The following is a 14603-nucleotide window of genomic DNA, read 5'->3' on the forward strand; positions in this document are numbered from 1 at the left end:
AGTCACGCTCATTTGTTAGACGCCTGTATTCCCTTCCACCTGGTTCATTTACTGAATTTTAATATTTTTTTTTCAATTCATCGTTTAAATTCGGTATCTGTTGTGTCATCTAGTGTTTTCTACTGGGCCTTGAATTTTTGCCTATTTGATCATCTGCCGCCTACACCATATCATATCTCAAAGCTAAACATTCGTCTTCTATTGTATTCATTTCCCCTCTTTCAGTCTGTCATGGTAGCACTGTCATAGATGGCGGAGTATACGGGCTGGTAATAGCAAGAAAAAACTTTTCTGTAATAGAGAAATATATTAACATCTTATAAAAATTTAAGTGTGAGGAAGTCTTTTCTCAAATATTTGCCTGGTGGTTAGTCGCATATGGAAGTGAAACGCGAACGATAAACTGTGCTTACTAGAAGAGACTAGAAGCTACAGAAGCTTCGTGCTATAGAAGAAAGTTGAAGATTAGACGCGCAGATCGGATAACCAGTGAAGATTAACTGAATGTAATCGGGGAAGTCAGAGCATTGTGTCTCATCTTCACCGAAAGGAGAGATATGTTGACAGAAAACATGCTACGGCATCAAGTAATAGTTAATTTGGTAATGGAGTGCAGTGCAGTAGATTAAACAAGGCCTGACCGTGGGAAACAGGTTCAAGTGTATGTAGGGTGCAGTGATTACACAGAGATGAATGGACTTGCACCAGTTAGACCAGACTGGATTCTGCATCAAAGCAGGCTTCGGCTTGAAGACCACAAAAAACAACAACACCATCTCACATGAGTTCTCTGTTTGCGGTCATCAGCTACAGCACAAATTCTGAAATGGAACTGGTTCTGACGCCCCAGAGGAGGGCATAATACCCACTCGACGGACTCGATATATTACACTGAAGAGATAAAGAAACTTGTACACCTGCCTAATATCGTGTAGGGCCCCCGCAAGCACGCAGAAGTGCAACAACACGACATGGCATGGACTCGACTAATGTCTCAAGTAGTCCCTGGAGGGAATTGACGCCATGAATCCTGCAGGGCTGCCGGTAAATCCCTAAGAGTACCAAGGGGTGAAGATTTCTTCTGAACATCACGTTGGAAGGCATCCCAGATATGTTCAACAATGGCCATGTCCGGGGAGTTTGGTGGCCAGCGAAAGCGTTTAAACTCAGAAGAGTGTTCCTGGAGCCACTCTGTAGCAATTCTGGACGTATGGGGTGTCGCATTGTCTTGCTGGAATTGTCCAAATCCGTCGGAATGCACACTGGGCATGAATGGATGCAGGTGATCAGAAAGGATGCTTACTTACGTGACATCTGTCAGAGTCGTATCCAGACGTATCATGGGTCCCGTATCACTCCAACTGCACACGCCCCAAACCATTAAAGAGCCTCCACCAGCTTGACCAATCCCCTGTTGACAAGCAGAGTCCATAGATTCGTGAGGTTGTCTTCATACCCATACACGTCCATCCGCTTGATACAATTTGAAACGAGACGCGTCCGACCAGACAGCATGTTTCCAGTCATAAACTGTCAATTTCGGTGTTGACGGGCTCAGGTGAGGCGTAAAGCTTTGTGTCGTGCAGTCATCAGTGGTACACGAGTGAGCCTTCGGCTCCGAAAGGCCATATCGATGGTGTTTCGTTAAATGGTTCGCACGCTGACACTTGATGACCCAGCATTGAAATCTGCAGCAATTTGTTGATGGGTTGCACTTCTGTCATGTTGAACGATTCTCTTCAGTCGTCGTTGGTCCGATTCTTGCAGGATCTTTTCCGGCCGCAGCGATGTCGGAGATTTAATGTCTTGCCGCATTCGTGATATTCACGGTACACTCGTGAAATGGTCGTACGGGAAAATCCCCACTTCATCGCTACCTCGGAGATGCTGTTTCCCATCGCTCGTGCGCCAACGTTAACACTTCGTTCTAACTCATTTAAATCTCGATAACCTGCCATTGTAGCAACAGTAACCGATCTAACAACTGCGCCAGACACTTGTTGTCTTATAAAGGCGTTGCCCACCGCATCGCAGTATTCTGCCTGTTTACATATCCCTCTATTTGAATATGCATGCCAAAATGGTTCAATGGCTCTGAGCACTGAGCTGAGGTCATCAGTCCCCTAGAACTTAGAACTACTTAAACCTAACTAACCTAAGGAAATCACACACATCCATGCCCGAGGCAGGATTCGAACCTGCGACCGTAGCGGTCGCGCGGTTCCAGACTGTAGCGCCTAGAACCGCTCGGCCACCCCTGCCGGCGAACATGCATGCCTATACCAGTTTCTTTGGCGCTTCAGTGAAGGTCAAACTGTGGCGGCTGAAGTGTTACTTCGACTCATCCTCCGTGATGCTGTGGTGTCACAGGATGTCTCGCTCGCGGCCGCAGCCAGAATCCGAGTTACGGCGCACGAGACAAATTACGCAAAGCATTTTACCGGTGTTTCATTTGAAACGTTTGTGGGTGGACACGAAACATACTCGGCACTCCTATACTCCTGTAACAATCTTAATAAGGGCCTCGAGCCTCACTATGACCCGCGAGACAAGTTTGTGACTCGCCCAATATAAACAATAAACGGGTTTAGCCACCTCACAGTTTTCAGAAAAGCTCCAAAGTTCCGAAATCCGACAGCTAAACTGGTAGACATACGCTAACTGTTATAACACCGCATCCCACTGGTTCCTTGCTAATTCTACAGATAATATCCACAAAAATAAAACAAAGTAGTGGTTCAAAAGTACGTAGGTTAAGAGTCGTATCAACACACTTAAAATTTCCTCCGACACAAATACAATTTGTTGGTTTTTAATTAAACGTAACCAAATACGTCTCCTCCATGAAGCCCCACCTGCAGCTAGTTAATGCCTATACGATCTCATATGGGCGTCTTCCTACCAACCACTTGCACAGAAATATCGAAAAAATTATTCCCCATTCATTTGACTAAACACTTCTATTTTTCCACATAATATCCTTTCAATGCAACGACCATACGTCACATTACTGGGAGGCCCTGCATGCCCGCAAGGACCGCTCTACTGGTCGACGTCGGGAGGCAACATCTTACTGCATCACTCTCCCCATCATCCACGTACTGCTTCCCACGGAGCGTATCCTTCATTGGACCAAACAGATGGAAGTCGGAAGGTGTAAGATTCGGGATGTAGGCTGGATGAGGAAGAAAACTCCAATGTAATTTAACGAGATCCTCGCAGGTGCGCAGACCTGTGTGAGCCCTTGCGTTGTCATGGAGATGGAAAATTTCGATTGCATTTTTGTGGCGACTAACTCGCTGACATTCTTTCAATTCCGTAAGGGTACCATAATACACTCAGGCTCGTAAATTAAGGATGTGGTGCCATTTTTTTGTAACGCAACAACATTGTCTTCAAGAACTGCAGCAGAACATTTCGCATGAGACTGCAGCAACTCCAGCAGTCCGCCTTCAGTAACTTGCTGACCAGGGCCCAAAAGTGTCAAGAGGCGAATGGTGGTCACTTTCAACATCTGCTATAGTCAGGTTAGTACTGTATTTCCTTTGCTCTGTTGTGTTTCTTTGTACACTGGAACTCTGATCTCCGTGTCAATTTTGCTTGCCTCGCCATGTGTGTACATTAATAATCAGGCGGACAGAGTAAGCAGCAGTCTACGGCTATTTATTTATGAAGCTCTCGTGTAAGGGAAGGTGTTGTCGTTGAGTGCTGTAGAAGGAAACAAGATGACTTAGACAAAATTAATAGTCAGTGTAACGAAGCTAGTTCGAAACGTACAAAAACGTAAGTTAATACAGATGAGTAGAAAGATAAAACTCACAATGTTCTAGTGCAGCATTAGTAGCGTACTGCTTAACACAGTCACGTCAATTAATATATAATCGTAAGGCTGCAAAGCAGTATGAAATGGAATGAGCATGTAAGGCTTCTGTTAGGGATGGAGAATGGTCGACTTCGGTTTATTGGGAGAATTTTAGGAAAATGTGATTCATCTGTTAAGGAGACCGCACATAGGACGCTAGTACAACCAACCCATTGCTGAGGCCGGCCCGTGTGGCCGAGCGGTTCTAGGCCCTTCAGTCTGGAACCGCGCGACCGCTACGGTCTTAGGTTCGAATCCTGCCTCGGGCATGGATGTGTGTGATGTCCTTAGGTTAGTTAGATTTCAGTAGTTCTAAGTTCTAGGGGACTGATGACGTCAGATGTTAAGTCCTATAGTGCTCAGAGCTAGTTGAACCATTGCTGAGTACTGTTCGAGTGTGTGGGATCCGCGCCAGGTCAGTTTAAAGGACGGAGCAATTCGGAGGCGGGCTGCTAGATTTGTTACCGGTAGGTTTGAACAACACGCAAGTATGAAGGAGATGCTTCGGGAACTCAAACGGGAATCACTGGAGGGAAAGCAACGTTCTTTCCGACGAGCAGTACTCGGAAAATTTAGAGAACCGGCATTTGAGTTTGACAGTAGAACGATTCTACTGCCGCCAACGTACATTTCACGTAAGAACGATTAAGATAAGATTAGAAAGATTAGGGCTCGTAGGGAGACATACGGACCGACGTTTTTCCCTCGTTCATTTTTCAAACGGAACAGTAAAGGTACAGTCTACTGGTGGTACAGGGTAACCTCCGCCACGCACCATACGGTGGCTTGCGGAGTATGTATGTAGATGTAGGTTTAGAGTTGAACGTTGCACCATGGGGGAGGATATCCAACAGAATAATCTCTACAGAGCCCCAGAAGGCCATCGACATTACTTTACTGACTGAGGGCGCGGCTTTGAACTTTTTCTTCGGTGGAGAGTTGTTGCGGCACCACTCCATGAATTACCATTTTGTTTCCGGTTCCAAGTGATGAACCCACGCTTCATCGCCTGTGACGGTGTTCGACAAAAAATTTAGCGATCGCCCTCGAAACGCACAAGTGCACTGGTGGACGAGTATGTCAGCATTACCAACAGAAGTATCCAGTTGTGCAGCGAGGTGTTTGATTGTGATCCGTCGACCATCTAGAATGAGTGTGTCCGCACGTTCCAGTGCTACAGGAGTCACAGCTGCGTGCAGCTGGTCGGCATACAGGGGATCGGACAAGTTTACGCGACCTCATTGCAATGATGACAGACGCCTCGCCCAAAGAATCACCATGCTTTTGTGCACTGCCGGGTCTCCGTAGACATTCTGCAAGCGCCTACGAATACCTGCGTTGCTCTGGTTTTCCGCCAAATGAAACTCAGTAACAACTCTCTGCTTGGAATGCACATCCGTTGCAGACGCCATACTGAACCTACATATAGCTTCACTTTCTATTGGGACTTCAAGCAACTATAGGAACAGAAGCGGGACTATTCCACGATGTCCACCCCAACAAATTTCGCATTTTTCCAACTGAAACTGACCGATAAAAAAGTGTTGCATTACTTATTGAACGCCCCTCGTTTCTTTAAAGTGACACCGATAAATACCGCTATTTTTCATTATAATCTCAAAGACTTTGGAAAAAAAACAGTCTGAGCTTTCTAGCAATTGTGCGACTCCTCGACGATAGAAATCCGCTCCTTGGTCACGGAGCCATTCGAGAACCGCTTTGGGAACGTCCTCGTCGTTGGAAAATCTCTTTTCCCCAGGTGTACTTTCAGCTTGCCAAGAAGAAGAAAATCGCATGGTGCAACCTCTGGTCTGTGTGGCAGATGAGGATCACCTACTTCTGCAAGGCCTTCTTGAAACTGTTGACACCATTTCGCAACGGCTCGATGCAGTATTGCATTTGGTCCATATACTGCCAGAATTTCTCGATGAATATGTGTGATGTGCAATTTAGACGTTTTGCCCACAAGAATAGTACTCTTCAGCGTATTCCAACTTCGGAATATATTTCCAGTTGCCGCACCGTTACACCCGCACACTGTGATGCGCCTGTTATCCGCACCGCAGCAGAAGTGTCTCTGCAGGAAACCTCGAACATGTACTCCTCTCTGAAAATGCGCCACTCTTCTTGCGACATGTATAGCTTGTATTCGGAAGTCCCCACGTACGTGATTCCTACTCTGCGTCATTGGGCTCATGCATCGCGATTATCAGTGATTTCACCCCACGAGAATACAAAGTACAGAAGTTTTATAATTTTTGTTAATTTCACTTACGCTCTTATAATGATAGAAAAAGATCCTAAGCGTGGTCTGTAACTGCAAATAGGTAAACTGACACTGCGCTCAAGCATGTACCCCTCGAAAATACATTTATACTACTGCCAGCCACTCCTGCATAGTCGTTCGAAATGAAACAGAGGGAGGATAAATACAGGGCTTTCCAGCGAATGCAGGCCATGACCTATCAGAGGCGACAGGCTGGCCTGGTGAGCTCATCCTCCGGTACTTATCGAATTTCAGTATGTTGTACTTTGCCTCAAGATCAGTCTCTGTATGATGTGGTCTTCTTGGTTCACGTTTTCAAGTTCTTGTCTTTTGTTAATGGCAGCTGCACTGCCATTACTTTGGAGGCCAGCTTGCTGGCCTTACGTCGTTGGTCCAGGCGTGGACCGCGGTGGGAACACCTTCAGTTTGTCGCCTGCGACAAAGTCAGCTTGCCTTCTTGCACAGCCCAGCCTGTCGCCTCTGATGCGTCATGGCCTGCATTCGTCTGGAAAGTCCTGTATTTATCCTCCTTCCGTTTTATTTCTAACAACTATGTATGAGTGGCTGGCAGTAGTATTAATGTATTTTCGAGGGGTACATTCGACCATGTTTAACACCAATTCGATTTGCAAATGTCAGTGAGGCGATCAGGCCAGCAATGCCACCACTACATGCAGTGGTGGCTGTGCCACGACAGGGCGCTGCGTTTGTGTGATAGCTGGCTCTAGTGTGGCAGCTACAGTCGCCTACCGCTGTGTTGCCTTCGTCTCTATGTGGTGGGAGGCGGGCTTTCCTCATAGGGAGATCGTCTCGCTGATCTTCCAGTGTGCTCGCCCTGTAAGCTTCCTGGTATACATACATTGTTATCACCTGAAGTCGTGGCAGTTGCTTGTTGCAGATTAAGGCCGGCCGGAGTGGCCGTGCGGGTCTAGGCGCTACAGTCTGGAGCCGAGCGACCGCTACGGTCGCAGGTTCGAATCCTGCCTCGGGCATGGATGTGTGTGATGTCCTTAGGTTAGTTAGGTATAATTAGTTCTAAGTCCTAGGCGACTGATGACCTAAGAAGTTAAGTCGCATAGTGCTCAGAGCCATTTTTTGCAGATTAAGTTGCGGGAGGCGTTTGCTAGGCCCAACACAAACCCCGCACCTGGTCACGGACGTCACGCGCTGCGGGCGGCGCGCAGTTTGAACAGAAGGCCACACTTGCGTACCACTGCAACTTCAAAGTGTACCACTGCAACATCAGTAGCTTATAGCGTGATTGTCGACTCGGTTTTGCATCACAAGAATTGCGACTTCGTCAGTGTCCATTGCAGTGTGGTGTGGTCCCCGCACATTTCAAGCACGCCTCTGGGAATGAGGAGATTTGTAGGTGAGGCTCGTCTATCCGACCGGGCTGACCTGGCGGGCTACGCTTAGCTACACAGTCCCGTGAGCCCAAATGGCTCTGAGCACTATTGGACTTAACAACTGAAATCATCAGTCCCCTAGAACTTAGAACTACTTAACCCTAACTAACGTAAGGACATCACACACATCCATGCCCGAGGCAGGAGTCGAAGCTGCGACTGTAGCGGTCGCGCGGTTCCAGACTGAAGCGCCTAGAACCGCTCGGCCACTCCGGCCGGCCCCGTGAGCCATCCAGGCCGCCTGTGTACCGTATAGTCCAGGCCACGAAACACATGATTGGTGTGCTGAAACCTGCACCATGCATTACTCTATACAAAATCTTGTCCTCACATTCAGGCTATCTGTCGGTTCAGGCTCGCAATAAAATACATTTCCTGTCACAATTAAAATCCGAATTGGATTGTTTTTATTCCAAACCCTCATCTCCACAGGCTCAGCAATTACACAGGGTGATTTTGCTAAATGTGAACAAACTGCTGAAAGCAATCCCTGGGAGGATAAGAATCAACAAAGGTCAAATGTACATGTGGCCGGTAAAGTGTGTCAAAGCAGGTACACTGTTTGAAGGCGGAGAAAAAAATTCTTAGACCGTGTTTGAGGACACACCAAGCGTGTAGGAATGTTTTGCCTGTACTAGCGTTTTTAGCTTCAGACTAAAGACGCTAGTGAGCTGGGGCTGCATAACCCTTCGTACCAGAAATGCCTGGCCTGTGAAGCTTTGAGGATGGATGATGGGTCCCATGAAGCAGCTGCCAATAATCCCCGCACACACATCAAGCCTGAACCGGTGCTGATGGTTCTCTGCTACCATTCATGGGGATTCTCTACAGCCCACAGGTGGGTGTTATGAAAGTTGACGATATCACGCTTTGCAAAGATAGCGTCATCTGAGAACAGGATGAATGGCAGAAATCCCAGCACCGTGGGGGCCTGTGCGACAAACCAGCGACAAGACTGTCGCTGCAGAGGCAGCTGTAGTAATAAGGCCTGTACGCATTGTAAGTGATACGGATTGTGGCATTTGTCACGGGGAATGTTCCATACGATCATCTGGCTTACCTCATGCTGGCTGGCCACATGCCTGGTGCTGATGTCACGGTCACTGTCGAATATATTTTATCTCAACGTTCAAGTGGATATACCTTCACTGTAAACGCACTTCCATTCATATTGTGTCTATATGACCTATTTTTCTCTTTATCCTCTCAGTTATCGTGTCTACATTTACATCTACATCTACACGGATACTCTGCAAATCACGCTTAAGTGCCTGGCAGAGGGTTCATCGAACCATGTTCAGAATAATTCTCTATTATTCCAATCTCGAACAGCGCGCGGAAGAAACAAGTATCTATATCTTTCCGTCCGAGCTCTGATTTCCATTATTTTATTGCGATAATCGCTTCTCCCTGTGTAGGTCGGCGTCAACAAAATATCTTAACATTAGGAGGAGAAAGTTGGTGATTCAAATTTCGTGAAAAAACTCTGCCGCAACGAAAAACGCCGTTGTTTTAATGATGTCCACCCAAATCCTGTATCATGTCAGTGAACTCTCTCCCCTATTTCGGGATAATACAAAACGTACCGCTCTTCTTCGAACTTTCTTGATGTACTCCGTTAATCTTATCCAGAAAGGATTCGAGACCGCGCAGCAGTACTCCAAAATAGGACGGACAAGCGTAGTGTGGGCAGCCTCTTTAGTAGATCTGTTAAATTTTCTAAGTGTTCTGCCAATAAAACGCAGTCTTTGGTTTGCCTTCCCCACAGCATTTTCTATTTGTTCATTTCAATTTAAATTGTTCGTAATTGTAATTCCTAGATATTTAGTTGAATTTACGGCCTTTAGATTTGCCTAATTTATCGTGTAACCGAAGTTTAACGGATGCCTTTTAGCACTTACATGGATGACTTCACACTTTTCATTATTTAGCGTCAAGTGCAGTTTGCTCAAATGGTTCAAATGGCTCTGAGCACTATGGGGCTTAACTTCTGTGGTCATCAGTCCCCTAGAACTTAGAACCACATAAACCTAACTAACCTAAGGACATCACACACATCCATGCCCGAGGCAGGATTCGAACCTGCGACCGTAGCAGTCGCGCGGTTCCGGACTGAGCGCTTTAACCGCGAGACCACCGCGGCCGGCCGCAGTTTGTTCCCATTTAACAAAATCACCCTGTACGTAACGCGATCTGGTAGGTTCATACTCTATTATTATGATTATATAGACTCACTTATAAGCAAAACGGGTGGCAACTTCATTTTGTTGGTAGGATACTGAGGAAATACAGCGTGTCTGCCAAGTAGACTGTTTAAGAAACATTCGTGCGCCCCATTTTAGACTCTTCCTCAAACGTGTGAGACTCATGTCACACTGGATTAAAAGTAGATACTTTAACATATTCAAAGAAGGGCGGTACAAATGGTCGCTGGCTATTTGAGCGTCATGGAAGTGTTGGAAAACGAGAACGTGTGAACACTTGAAGAAAGATGCCAAGTTTCCGACAAAGCCTTGTAAGAAAGAGTCAAGAAAAAGTATTAAGTGAAGAGTTTAAGAATATACTGCATCTCCATATATATCACAACCATAGGGACCGTGGCCAGCCTTTGTGGCCGAGCGGTTCTAGGCGCTACAGTCTGGAACCGCGCGACCGCTACGGTCGCAGGTTCGAATCCTGCCTCTGGCATGGATGTGTGTGATGTCCTTAGATTAGTTAGGTTTAAGTAGTTCTACGTTCTAGGGGACTGATGACCTCAGCAGTTAAGTCCCATAGTGCTCAAAGCCATTTGAACCATTTTTTAATGGCAGCCAGATAAATAAAGAGGGAAACCTAATCGATTTTAAAATTAGGACGTCGTCCTCTATTCTCGACGAAGATGACTGACAAACAGCACTCTAATGGGCAAACACATACAGATTTTTCAACGAAACATCATAAAACATTGTTTCCTGCCCACATCGCGAGCGGCTAAATTGTTTAAACTGATCTGCGAACGCGGAAAGACGAACGAAAATGGCTCTGAGCACTATGGGACTTAACATCTATGGTCATCAGTCCCCTAGAACTTAGAACTACTTAAACCTAACTAATCTAAGGACAGCTCACAACACCCAGTCATCATGAGGCAGAGAAAATCCCTGACCCCGCCGGGAATCGAACCCGGGAACCCGGGCGTGGGAAGCGAGAACGCTACCACACGACCACGAGCTGCGGACTGAAAGACGAACGGTACATTAAATAATCATCCACTTACTGGTCTTCTTAACGCGGATGTTACATTACACTGAAGCGCCAAAGGAACTGGTATAGCCATGCATATTCAAAACAGGCAGAAAACGGCGCTGCGGTCGGCAACGGGCCGAAAAAAGATCCTGCAAGAACGGGACCAGCGACGACTGAAGAGAATCGTTCAACGTGACAGAAGCGCAACCCTTCCGCAAATTGTTGCAGATTTCAATGTTGGACCCTCAAAAAGTGTCAGTGTGCGAACCATTTAACGAAACATCATCGGTATGGCTTTCGGCGCCGAAGACACACTGGTGTACGCTTGATGACTCCGCGACATAAAGCCTTACGCCTCGCCTGGTCCCATCGACAACGACACTGGACTGTTAATGACTGAAAACATGTTGCCTGGTTGGATGAATCTGGTTTCAAATTGTACCGAGCGGATGGACGTGTATCGGTATGGAGACAACCTCATGAACCCATGGACCCTGCGTGTCAGCAGGGGACTGTTCAAGCTAGTGGAAGCTCTGTAATGGTGTGGGGCATGTGCAGTTGGAGTGATATGAACCCCCGGATATATCTAGATCCCTGACAGGTGACATCCTGTCTGATCACCTGCATCCATTCATGTCCATTGTGCATTCCGAAGGAGTTGAGCGATTCCAGCAGGGCAATGCGACACCTCATAAGTCCAGAATTGCCACAGAGTGGCTTCAGGAGCACTCTTCTGAATTTAAACACTTCCTGTGGGCACCAAACTCTCCAGACATGAAATAATTTAGTATATCTGGGATGCCTTGCAACGTGCTTTTCAGAAGAGACCTCCACCCCCTCGTACTCTTACGGATTTATGGACAGCTCTGCAGGATTCATGGTATCAGTTCCCTCCAGCACTACTTCAGACATTAGTCGAGTCCATGTCACGTCGTGTTGCGTCACTTCTGCGTGCTCGTGGTGGCCCTACACGATTTTAGGCGGGCCCGCATCTCGTGGTCGTGCGGTAGCGTTCTCGCTTCCCACGCCCGGGTTCCCGGGTTCGATTCCCGGCGGGGTCAGGGTTTTTCTCTGCCTCGTGATGGCTGGGTGTTGTGTGCTGTCCTTAGGTTAGTTAGGTTTAAGTAGTTCTAAGTTCTAGGGGACTGATGACCATAGCTGTTAAGTCCCATAGTGCTCAGAGCCATTTGAACCATATTTTAAAGATTTTAGGTGGGTGTATCAGTTTCTTTGGCTCCTCAGTGTATCTATAGCTACTATAAACGTCATGCTCAAAACTTTATCTTGACATATGCATTTCTCTTGCACAAAGCATTGGTCGAGGTCCAACAGTGATAAAACACAGCTTGAATTCGGGAGGACGGCGGTCTATATCCCCGTCTGGACAACATATTCGGGTTATCCCTTATGGGATGATTCACGTTAAAAGAACTCCATCGATTTTCTTTCGAATCCATCAGTCTGATCATGTACTCCGCCCTTAATGGCATAATCCAGCGGTAAGTTAAGCCTTACTCTTCCGTCCTTTTTGCATAAAGAGATCTGATTGGAGGTCACCGATTTTGTGTTTCAAATAACAAGGGAAAGAGAAGGGCGGTAAAAATGTCGGTAGACGTTCCAGAAAGTTCGATATGTAGATCCCCTTGTGGACATTCTCAAAGCCCACGAAGTACTACTTATTGAATGCCCGTTCTATACCCGCCTCCGCTAGTGATGGAGTATCAGTAATGGAATAATATTTGGTGACGTCACACGGAAAGCACACAAACCGCTGCCTGGATTGGTAGTGCCAACCACCCCACTCTACCAAGAAAGGTTGGATCGTGGGTGGAGATAGTAGTGATTAGGACAACATTCTCTACCATAATCTGAGTAATGTTTCCTTTACTGACATGGAACATACCAATCCTCATTACGACATCAATACATCTTGCACATTGCACATCTCCCTAGAATTTTCCTGATATGTTGGATTTCTGGAATAGACTGTTGGTATTGTCCCTTACTGCTATACTTCTGCCTGCTCCACACAAAAGGATGCGAGGTTAGCTCCTGAACCACTTAGGTGACCCTAGTTAATGAGCAGTAATCTTCACTCCACCAAGTAACAATCTAGGTTTGTTACTGGCCCGAAGACATTGGCATGGGTGCATCAGCGATATCAGCGGTATAAATGGTTCTTTTGTTTCTTTGCTTACGACGTCCTATGCGATGATTTTAGAAACTTTACGAATATTTTAAGAGTTACATGTGGTTCAAATGCTTGAAACTGTAGCAGTATTGGCGTAGTTTTGTAGTAAATACCTGCTTAATCTCTCGTATTCATTCGCACAATCACCCTCCAGCAGTCTCAAGCCACTAAAATCGTGCCACATTCGGGCTTCTGTCGTTTGAAATGGAATGGAGATGACCAATAAACCAACTGGTGCTCTGTTGTCATGATATCAACGACAAGCTGGCCGCTGTGGCCGAGCGGTTCTAGGCGCTTCAGTCTGTAACCGCGCGACCGCTACGGCCGCAAGTTCGAATCCTGCCTCGGGCATGGATGTGTATGATGTCGTTAGGTTAGTTAGGTTTAAGTAGTTCTAAGTTCTAGGGGACTGATGACCTCAGATGTTAAGTTCCATAGTGCTCAGAGCCATTTGAAGCTTTTTTTTTTTTTTTTTTTTTTTTTTTGCAACGACGATCAGTTAAAAGTATGACATAGTTATTTAAACATCGTAAACTGGTAAGGCGTCACCTTGGAAAAACTGCGTCATGGGTTTATTCTTGACTCTTTCTTACAAGGCTTTGTCGGAAACTTGGCAGGAAATAATGTTTTATGATGTTTCGTTGAAAAATCTGTATGTGTTTGCCCATTAGAGTGCTGTTTGTCAGTCATCTTCGTCGAGAATAGAGGACGACGGCCTAATTTTAAAATCAATTAGGTTTCCCTCTTTATTTATCTGGCTGCCATAAAAAAAATGGTTTCTAATGGCTCTGAGCAGTATGGGACTTAACTGCTGAGGTCATCAGTCCCCTAGAACGTAGAACTACTTAAACCTAACTAATCTAAGGACATCACACACATCCATGCCAGAGGCCGGATTCGAACCTGCGGCCGTCGCGGTCGCGCGGTTCCAGACTGTAGCACCTAGAACCGCTCGGCCACACCGGCCGGCCACGGTCCCTATGGTTGTGATATATATGGAGATGCAGTATATTCTTAAACTCTTCTCTTAATACTTATTCTTGACTCTTTCTTACAAGGCTTTGTTGGAAACTTGGCATTTTTCTTCAAGTGTTCACACGTTCACGTTTTCCAACACTTCCATGGCGCTCAAACAGCCTGTGACCATTTGCAGCGCCATTCTATGAATATTTTAAGTATCTACTATTAATCCAATGTGATGTGAGTCTCACACGTTTGAGGAAGAGTCTAAAATGGGGAGCACGAATGTTTATTAAACAGTCTACTTGGCAGACACGCTGTATTTCCTCAGTATCCTACCTGTGAGGATGATTTCATCACATACAGTTCACCAGAACGAGGAGCGTTTAGGCCTTGCGGTTGGTTTTGTTGACAGCAGCCTGTCATCAGTCAGAGCCTACCACTCTTGACCCCATAGGTAGGTCACAGAGTGGTATTTCAGCACGCTGAGGAATACCGTAGTGGCAGCCTACAAGCGTCTCTGGGTGCACAGTCTGCTGCTTCATTCGCACTTTCTTCGATACCCAGAAGCTTTACGTTTCCTTTCTCTGTCTAAGTAACTGTCAAACTGTGCCCTGAATATTAACCATTTTTTCATCTGCTCGGCCACAGCTCTCAGAACCACATAATAACCAGCATCGAAACCAATAA

This window comes from Schistocerca piceifrons, chromosome X (genome assembly GCF_021461385.2).
Source record: "Schistocerca piceifrons isolate TAMUIC-IGC-003096 chromosome X, iqSchPice1.1, whole genome shotgun sequence".
Lineage (NCBI taxonomy): Eukaryota > Metazoa > Arthropoda > Insecta > Orthoptera > Acrididae > Schistocerca > Schistocerca piceifrons.